Genomic DNA, 9,224 nt, shown 5'->3' on the forward strand with positions numbered 1-9,224 from the left:
CACTGCATGCTTTTGAACCATCAGTCTCGGCTTTTGAAAAGTGAGGAGTAATCTGCCAAGGACATGTGAATCCCCTTTTTCCTGAGAGGGGCCTTGACAAATGTTTTTGTCTCAGATGGGGATTTCTGGGGGGCAACATGAGACGTCACTGTATCCTGGATAGATTCATGCTCGCATTGTGCTCGCCCAAAGAGTCAGCCTGAGGTTCTGTATGGACCTGCAGCATTTTGGACCTATTATGCAAAGGGTTTTTTTGATCTCATGTATATGGAGCCTATTGTGTTCATTTTTTGCCTTGCTGTAACTGAATCTGCAAGGTAGGAAAGAAAAGGGGTTTTTTTTCTGTCTCGGTCCCCCTCAGGCAGATGGCCCTGTCTCAGGTGAGTCATCAGCAAAGCCCCCTCATCTGGCTAACATCCCTGTCACAGTGAAGACATTAACTGGAACCAACTGGCTGTGTGATGACTCAAGGTACTGCTGCCATACTATTAGACATGCAAACGTCTTCCAGCTGTTTCTATTTTCTCTTTAATTCCTAGAAATAAGTTGGATTAAAGCTCTACTCAACTGTGTGATTTAACTGAAAGACTGAAAAGAGACATAATACACAAAACCCGGCTCCTTGGTGCAGCATTGGTACACAACTGTAAAAGTCAAACAGAGTTCACGAGGGCAGGCACTGATTCCCTTTGTAGTGAGAACAAGGAGCTCCCAGAGGATCATGAGCGGGGTTATTGTAGCTCACCTTTGATGGCTCTCTAAAGGCAGGTGTTCACAATCACAGTTTAAACAGTGACTGTGTTTGAAGTGGCACGAGGGAACGAATAAGGGTTTGATCTCTCTTTGGCTCTACATGAAAATAGCTGCACCTGAGAGACCCAACGCTTGACCACAACCAACGGCTACACCTGCATCTGACAAAATCTGCCCCCGGGATGCACTTGACTTCATCCCATCTGCCATTTATCTTCCTTTATCTTCCCAAGAAAATTCCCCATCTCTTATATAGCTGAGGTGCTGCTTTTGGCACACATTTCTTATTCTTATCCTTCAAAAAAAAAAAAAAAAAAAAACACCTCCTTTGAGATATTTTTGTTTTCTGTGTCTTCTGCATCCTTGAAAAAAAACAACACAAATGATTAATAGCTGGTTATTAGAAGAGGTCATTTATTTCAGTGGACAGAACTCAGGGTTTATGTGATTAGAGGGATCTTGTCTCTTTGAAGGGTTACATCAAAAAAGTGTTGAATGGCCACTGATGCTGCCGTTCAGCTGTGGGAAACCCAGACCAAGATCCATATTGCTTGAGGCAACGCGTTTCCGATGAAAGACAACCAAACCTTTTCTACTGGCTAGAAATGTTTAGCTAAGGCTCAGAACTCGAGCAGTGGGTGAGTCATTACAGAGAGGGCGAGCTGCTTCACGTCCCTGCACGTGGGTGGATCTGGTCTCTCATTGAGGAAACTTTCCCTCGGGGCACATACTTTCTGTTTTGGTCTGCGTCAAAAAACAGGGAATTCATCATTGCTGTAGAAGTGACTTTCTTGACCTCATTAATGACTTTTTTTTACTTTGATGGGGTTTTATTGCAGAGGAGCAACAGCACCACATTGTTGTGGCGGCAAAAACAGGAAAACGTGTTTGAGCTGCAAGTTACAAACAGCTAAAATAAACTATCCTTTTTCATGAGGCCAAAAACTGTTTAAATAAGTTAATAGTTAAACAAACTGTATGGTCACAGGTGCCTTTATGCATATTACAATACAGAGACCCAGGAAAATGCCTACAGCCATGCTACAGGCATTGTGAGGCTCATTGGTGCTTTGAGCTAAATGCTACCTTTAGCATGCTAACACTTCCAAGTTTGCACTGTGCCAACAGTTTTTGAGACACTCCTCCCAAAACCAAAAATGTCAGTCTCGTGGTGGTGCTAGAGGAGAAACCAGTGTACAAAAATTTATGGCAATTTATGCAGTAGTTGTTGAGATATTTCAGTCTGGACCATAGTGGTTGACCGACTGACAGACCACGCTGCTAGCATGGTTTAAAACTGCAAAAATAAAACCGAACATTTTGAAAAGGATAACTGGTAAGTGTGTAAAGTATAATCACAGATGTCTCGATACATGCTACAAATTGGAAAAAAATGACACGTATAAAATAAAAAAAATACAACAAAGGCAGCACGGTCTGTTTCTGCACTGTAAACTGCAGTCATACAATGAAACTGCCAAAATCTGAAACTTCACTTATTTTTAACTTAACTCCCCCCCAGAGGCCTACATCCATGGTCACTATAACTCGTCTGGAGAGAAAGGGGGGAAAAAAGGAAAGGAATGGATGCCAGCGGTATGTGGGTGATGCAGATAAGTTTAACACCAAATTTTCCAGAAGCATAAATGTTCCCGGCATGTTTTGAGTCAGTCAAGCAGCCAAAACCATCCAGCCCCAGCAGGCCTATCAGTGTCTGGGATCTGGTTTTACAGATCCTCCTGCAGGAGAGGGGACACAATGACCCATATAAACCTGCCGTGTAGATTACACTCAGGCTATCAGCACACCGAGCTATTTCCATCATAGCTCTTTTCAAAGTCCAGGTAAGCTATGAAATGCAAGGGCTTGTGTTCTTTTAATGTCAACGGTACTCAATACTCAACAAATGACTACGGGGCATTTATGGTTTCCTCTGATTAGACGTACACAGTTTATTGTGACAGAAAGCTCTTGAATTACCAGCAAAGACCTGCACTGAGATAAGAGCCCTCATGTTTTTGTTGTGGATGCTTTAGACAGGAGATGAGAATGATTTAGACGACAAATACCTCAGTAGCACCACTATCACCAGCTAAGTATGTGTCAGAGTCTTATCAACTGGATGGACTCAATGGACACAAGACAAACAAAGGGACTTCGGGGCATTGAGAATGGTGTGATAGCATTTTGTTCTCCCTTTGTCCCTCCAATAGACTGAATTTTCAGCATCCCAAATACAAGCTCCTATCTACACAACTAGTTTCTTGTTTGCTGTCTGATGTTCAGATACTTGGGTTAAAGTACCACTGCTCCAGAGGGTTTTTTTCCTCAAAACACTAGTTTCTTAAGTAGATAATTACAATTTCAGTGTTGTTTGAGTCTCACTGAAGTTGATTTCTCTGGGGAACTTATTCATTTTTGCTCATGTATAAAATCGTCTCATCAACGCACTATTTAACCCACCTTTGTTTCCTGTTTTTATGAACAATTATGGTGCTGTCATACTGTCACAATTCTTTTCATGATACAAACTCCTTTTGTGTTTATATTGACAAATGTATGAGTTTTATACGAGAAAGGCCATTGCAAGGCAAAACAGTGCGTTTATTTATAGGCTCTGGAGAAACACTTTGGCAAGATGCCATTTAATTTTAACAAATTCAGTATTAGCTCTTGATAAAAGCCTTCTAGCACTCAGCCAGACCTACACTTATCTTGCTAACATGACAGATTTAGATATGTGGCAGACGGAGTCTCTGTCTCACTCTGTCAGTTTTAGAGATGCCATCTTCACTGATAAGCCTGTCAGAGAGAAAGATTCCTTCAGACAACTTCCTGTCTGCCTTTTCTAACAAGAGGAGGAGTCATGATACATACTGTGGGAGTGTGGCTTATGCAGCCAGAGTAAAATGTATGACTACATGCAAATATTTATATTTAGCCACAACGTAAGTTTTCCAGCGAATTCATTAAGCAGTAAAACCCTGGATGAGTCATCCTTAAAGTCGGCAGTGGTGAGAGACTAAACAAAACTTATACTGCTCTGGGAGCTGATGTCATTGGTGGAGGCCTGAATCCTGCAGAGCTATTTCTGTGTCACTATTCCCATAATCTCCTCTGTTCATTCCCAAAACACATGGATACAATCAGCCACCTTACCTGAACATGTTTGCCTTTACAGCAGTAGAATACAGCTGAGCCACAGTTCAAAGATCCCCCAGTCACATAGTTGACTATTTGCTAATTCATGTCCCCAAACAATGGCTATGCAGCAACTGCAACTGGATTATCATATCAATATATGAACAGTTTGAAGGGTGGTGTCTTTTCTCCTAAACCAAAACTAGGGTTAGGGTTAGGGTTAGGGTTAGGGTTGTTTATTTGTTCATTCGAATGTTAGAAGGCTTCTACGTGAAATCAAAGGTCCAAAATTGCAAAGAATTTCAATGGCGTACCAGTGCGTTCCAGGAATGGGCTCACATCATTACAGTAAGTGACTACTATTTACTCTGAGAATGGCAGGTGGTAGCGAAATATTCCCGTAAATGATTTCATTTCTTGTACATACTGCTGCTCACCGGTTTCATGCCTGGACAGTTTAATTAGAAGGGGAGCCTGAGGGCAGGTGCAGAGTCTCATTCCAGGTGAGACCAGGATTTGCTCGAGCAGGAAAGAAGAGAGATTAATTATTAAAGACAATTTGAAGGGAGGGGAGAGGTGCAGCAAATTGTGGATGTGGGTGATGATTTATTGTGGATGTACAAATGTGTCTCAAAGCATCAGACGAAAAATACATTCAGAAAGGTACCTTTAATCTCACATTAAAAGCACAAAAACTAGAATCTTCGCCTTGATGTGACTTGATTCACACAAAGCTGCCATTAATCTTTAGAATAAGAAACCTGGGATTGAAGGGAGGACTCTGGGATTCATAAACCACAGAGGGTAATGTTTTTTTTCTTTCTGACATAGATGGATGCTATTAGAGACACTATCAGTGTTGTTTCTGAGTGTGGTGTCTACATCTGAGATCAAATTACACCTTTACCTGGATTTTATGAGACTTGAGTGCATGTTTAGGGTTAATAAACTTCAAAAATCTCACTACACTAGACTCCTTTGTTACCAAAACCTCAAGTCACCGGTGTTGTCAGGCCCTGAGAGGCATGTACTAACCAGACAAACACCCCCACCGATGTTACCTCCATATAAGGCTGCTACACAAACGCCATTGCATAACGCAGCTAACCCCAGAATTGCCCAATGCCTGCACAAACAGTCAGAGAAGAAGTAAGACCACATACACCCTGTACATTTATTCTGTTGCTGCATGTGTCTTTTGCTGAATGACGAAATAGCCGTTGGGTAAAAATCGTTCTTCTTTGATTTTCGCTCGTACAGAGCTGATGTCACTGGGTGCTGAGCTGCACCAGTCTGCAGCAGCACAGCTGGAAATTACAGGGCATCACCAGCAACATGGATACACGGCAAGGACAAACAACAAACAGTGTTTACTGTGGATCCATCACTGTGTGTTGACACTGGAATATTTTCTTTCTCTAAACAGATTAGTGGAAATGAGAATGTTTTTTAAAAAATGGTTAAAATAGGAAACTGTTTCCATGTTTCACTGGTTACAAAAACAGTAGTGAGCAAAAATGCTGGAAACTATTTTTGGTTGTAATTTCCTCCAAGTGCTATAAAAAGTAGTCTGAGTATTCTGTGACACATGGAGAGTAACAAGCAGAGTGTTAATAGGATGACAGAGATATGTGTCAGTTTCCTTTGGTTTGTGAACACCAGCTCTGAGCTACAGCGTGGTCTGCAATTCAAACATCTGGATTTAGTTTTAGCCCACTTTTCTCAATTGGTCTTAACCTACATAGAGTCATGTTCTAGTATCTGTTTTCAGTAATGTTTTATCTGTTGCCTGATTCGATTTGGTTTTGTTTGCGACATTTAAAGCTGCTGTGCTGTCCTGTGTCTCCACTGCAAAAGAAATTTCCAACCTCAATGATTTTGACCTGGTTTAATAAAGGTTAAAGAAACAGCAAAAACTTAAATTCATACTGCGCATATAATACTGATATTTATCACAGTTCTTTCTTTGCACACGAGATACATCTTTTGTCACTAAATTAAAAAAACGAAACATAAGATACCAAGATTTTTTAAGTTGCAGTGACAAAGTTTACCAGATGCTCATTTTACACAGCGTGACCGGCATGACACTTGTTGTTATCACGCAGTGTGCAGGGACCCTTAAACTACTTTTAATATCCTATTTTTAGAATCATTTTGAGGATAAGAAGATTAACTGTTTTTTTGACCTGAGGCGGATGATCCCATTTAATCCTGTGTTTACAAAACATCTGCTATCTGCTCTCCTAAGCTGCAGAACATTTTACAGTGTCTAAACCTCACAGTCACACATTCATTTGTCACTGAACAGGATCTTTGTGGTTTTCATGCTTTCACTTGCTCTTTGTGTTTTCTCTGCCTCTTTGTTTTTTGTTGCTTTCCTGTCAAATATTTAATGAGGAATCGGGTGTACGACAGATGCCCCCCTTCTCACTTTGCTCTTTATTTGTGTGTCAGTGGAGGTAGCTGAGGTGGGGGGTCATTATGCATCCTGGCTGAGCGACTTGATGGGTCACAGTTCAGCGGTGGAGCTTCAAATGAGGAGGAAGGGAGGCCTGGCAAGGATGGCTGCTTCTTCCATCTGCATTACCTGTGTCTCTGGTGGCTGCTCCCTCACTTACAGAGCCCCAGTGTCTTTCATCAAAGAGCACAGAGCACCCAGGGATACCTCAGCCTGAACTTAATGGGATCACACACAAAGGACGAGGAATACAGTGCAGCATTTTCACAGCCTCCCTCAGAGAATATTAGAAACACACATAGGGCACAGCGGACCTGTTTGGACAAGAGGCAGCACACCAGGGGCTAAAGCTGGTTTTGGAGAATAGATCTGTGTGTGTGTGTGTGTACATGTCTGTGAGAAAAAAGACATTCCTCGGTATAAAACGTCCCACTTCATCATCTGATATGTTTAGCAGAGTTGCCCCAGCTCAAAGCCCCCAGAATGCAGAGTATTTTCTTGATCTGGGCTTAGCTCAAGGGGAAGGCATGCAGGCCTGATCCCAGGGTCACCACGCTTAAAAGCTGATGTGGACAGAAGCCAGTCGAGAGAAGACGCTGTCACAGAGAGAGACTGACTCAGTGTGCTCGTCTGCATGTTCGTTATGTTTGTGTGTCTTCTTGTTTGTCCTCTGGTCAGACAGACCAGAGTGACTCAGGTTCTGAGACATGAAGTAGTGAACCTCTTCACAGAGCAAGACCTCAGCTGAAGAGGGGGGGGGGGGGGGGGGGGGGGGGTACAGGGCGTATGTTTGCAAATGTATGTATGTATGCAAACTTATGCATTGTAACCCCACTTTCATAGATTCCTGATAGTTGTTGATACCCTCCAGACTATATAGACCACAGTCTAAAAACAGAGACAACCCATTGTGCAGGTCTTGGATGAGACCATGCCAATCAGGCAGACGTGCCCCCTAACATGACCTTCTTTAAGCCTTCATATGACACATCACTATTGCACTGGGTGCTGAAAATAGTCCCCCGACAAAAGCACAATTTATTCCTGTTTGAACAAATTACTGTAATAAATTACAGTGCCAAGCTGTTGCAGGAAATTATGTACCCCTTTCAAGAAAGAAAAGAAGCTATATATTTGTGTCCTGTTTATATGTCCAATATAAACCATGGGCCCGGGGTTTAGAGCAGACTTTGAAGGGCAGTTGAAAAGCTTTGACGACATTTTTGGTTTTGGTCTTTCACTGGATTTATTGACAGTGAAAACAATGTGAAATAACACAAGCCTCATCCTCTAACAGAAACACTAACTTTGAAAATCACCACCAAGATATGAAATAAAAGGTCGCTCATTCATTGAGACGATCTCTAGTGGTTAAATGTGTTGACTTTGATTGTAAAGGGAGTACTTTCATTAACTTCCGTACAACGGGAGTTCAGTTGTATGTGAAGTTGTTTTGGAATTGCACATTAAGGCACTAATGCTTTGGCTTTGACATGTAGCCATAGTGGTTGCTGCTTGCTTTAGAAAAGGTTATAAATGGCGTGTGATCCTTCAGCCAGAGTCAGTGGAAGGAAAATGCAACTGATCAAAATCAGGTTCTGCACACATGCAAATCTACAAAACACAAACAACTGAATAAAACATCTTCACCACCATGACAATACACTGGAAGCATTTAGAAAAAAAAAACTCTGAAATTATTACAAAAAAATTAAGGAACACATTCCTCGCTTTGCCAGCAGCATAAAGAAATGTCCCGCAGACAGAAACCAAGATATTTAGAAAAAGGCTGCAAATTGTAGACAATGGAAATTTCATGGGGTCACTAAAATCTGATGAATACACTGAGCACGCATCTATGATGTTTGAAAATGAGCTACGAATGATTACAGTGTGTTTTGGCATTACTTGGCCATACATAAGCCACAGAGGACGCCAAAAGAAACACAACAATAAGTGACAAACAACCTCAAACCTTTGACCATCAATGTAAACAAAAGAAAAATGCCTAACAGAACCTGAACCTTGGAGTTACCAGGTTTAACACGGCAACAGCGGCACGTTTAATACCTCAGCAGTGCAGTAACTACCTGCCCAGATGCCCCTAATAACAGGGTTCACATCGTAAATCGCCCCCTCATCCCATTCAGAGACGGATCCACCCTCATGGCTCACCAGCCAGGCAGCACATCTCAACTCTGTGACACTCGTGAACTCCAAGCCACAGAGCTTTCACCAGCGAGGCCCCATGGAAAAATTAAAGTGGACACTGCGAGGAAGCCCAGATTTGTGGTCGCAGCAGGCGAATATGATTGGATAAACATACGGCAAAGCCTCAAACCGGTTCGCTCAGTGCCCAGTGGTGATGTGACGAGAGGCAAGCAGTGAGGTTGTTATTCAGTATGGGGGTTTGGATCTGAAGGGCACATACTGTTCCTGGAAGCACGGTTTTTTGCACAAGATTGAAAAGGACATTTATCCGTGTGGAGCAGGCCAGGCAGCAGTGACATCCTCAATCACTGTTTATTAAAAACAGGCCTAATTATCCAGCCCACTCCGCCTGCCTGAGCTATTTCAGTCCACAATGAGCAGGTGACTTGCGTTAGAACAAACTGGGTCACGTGCTCTTACGTCATTCACCTTCTAACCTGAGCGTGCCCCCGCTAGAAAAGCTCTCATTTTTCAATTAAAGCCAATCATTAGTGTGTTAGTTCCTGTCTGAATCCGTAACCAGCTGTGTTCCTGAGATCATCAATGTGCTGCCCAACTGTGCGTGTGTGTGTGTGTGCACGCGCGCATGTTTGTCTGCTCACTGCATTGAAAAACGAGCTATTACAGTCTTAAGGGACATGTGCAACACATCATGCCC

The sequence above is a fragment of the Toxotes jaculatrix genome, chromosome 13 (assembly GCF_017976425.1).
Source record: "Toxotes jaculatrix isolate fToxJac2 chromosome 13, fToxJac2.pri, whole genome shotgun sequence".
In the NCBI taxonomy this organism is placed as follows: Eukaryota; Metazoa; Chordata; class Actinopteri; family Toxotidae; genus Toxotes; species Toxotes jaculatrix.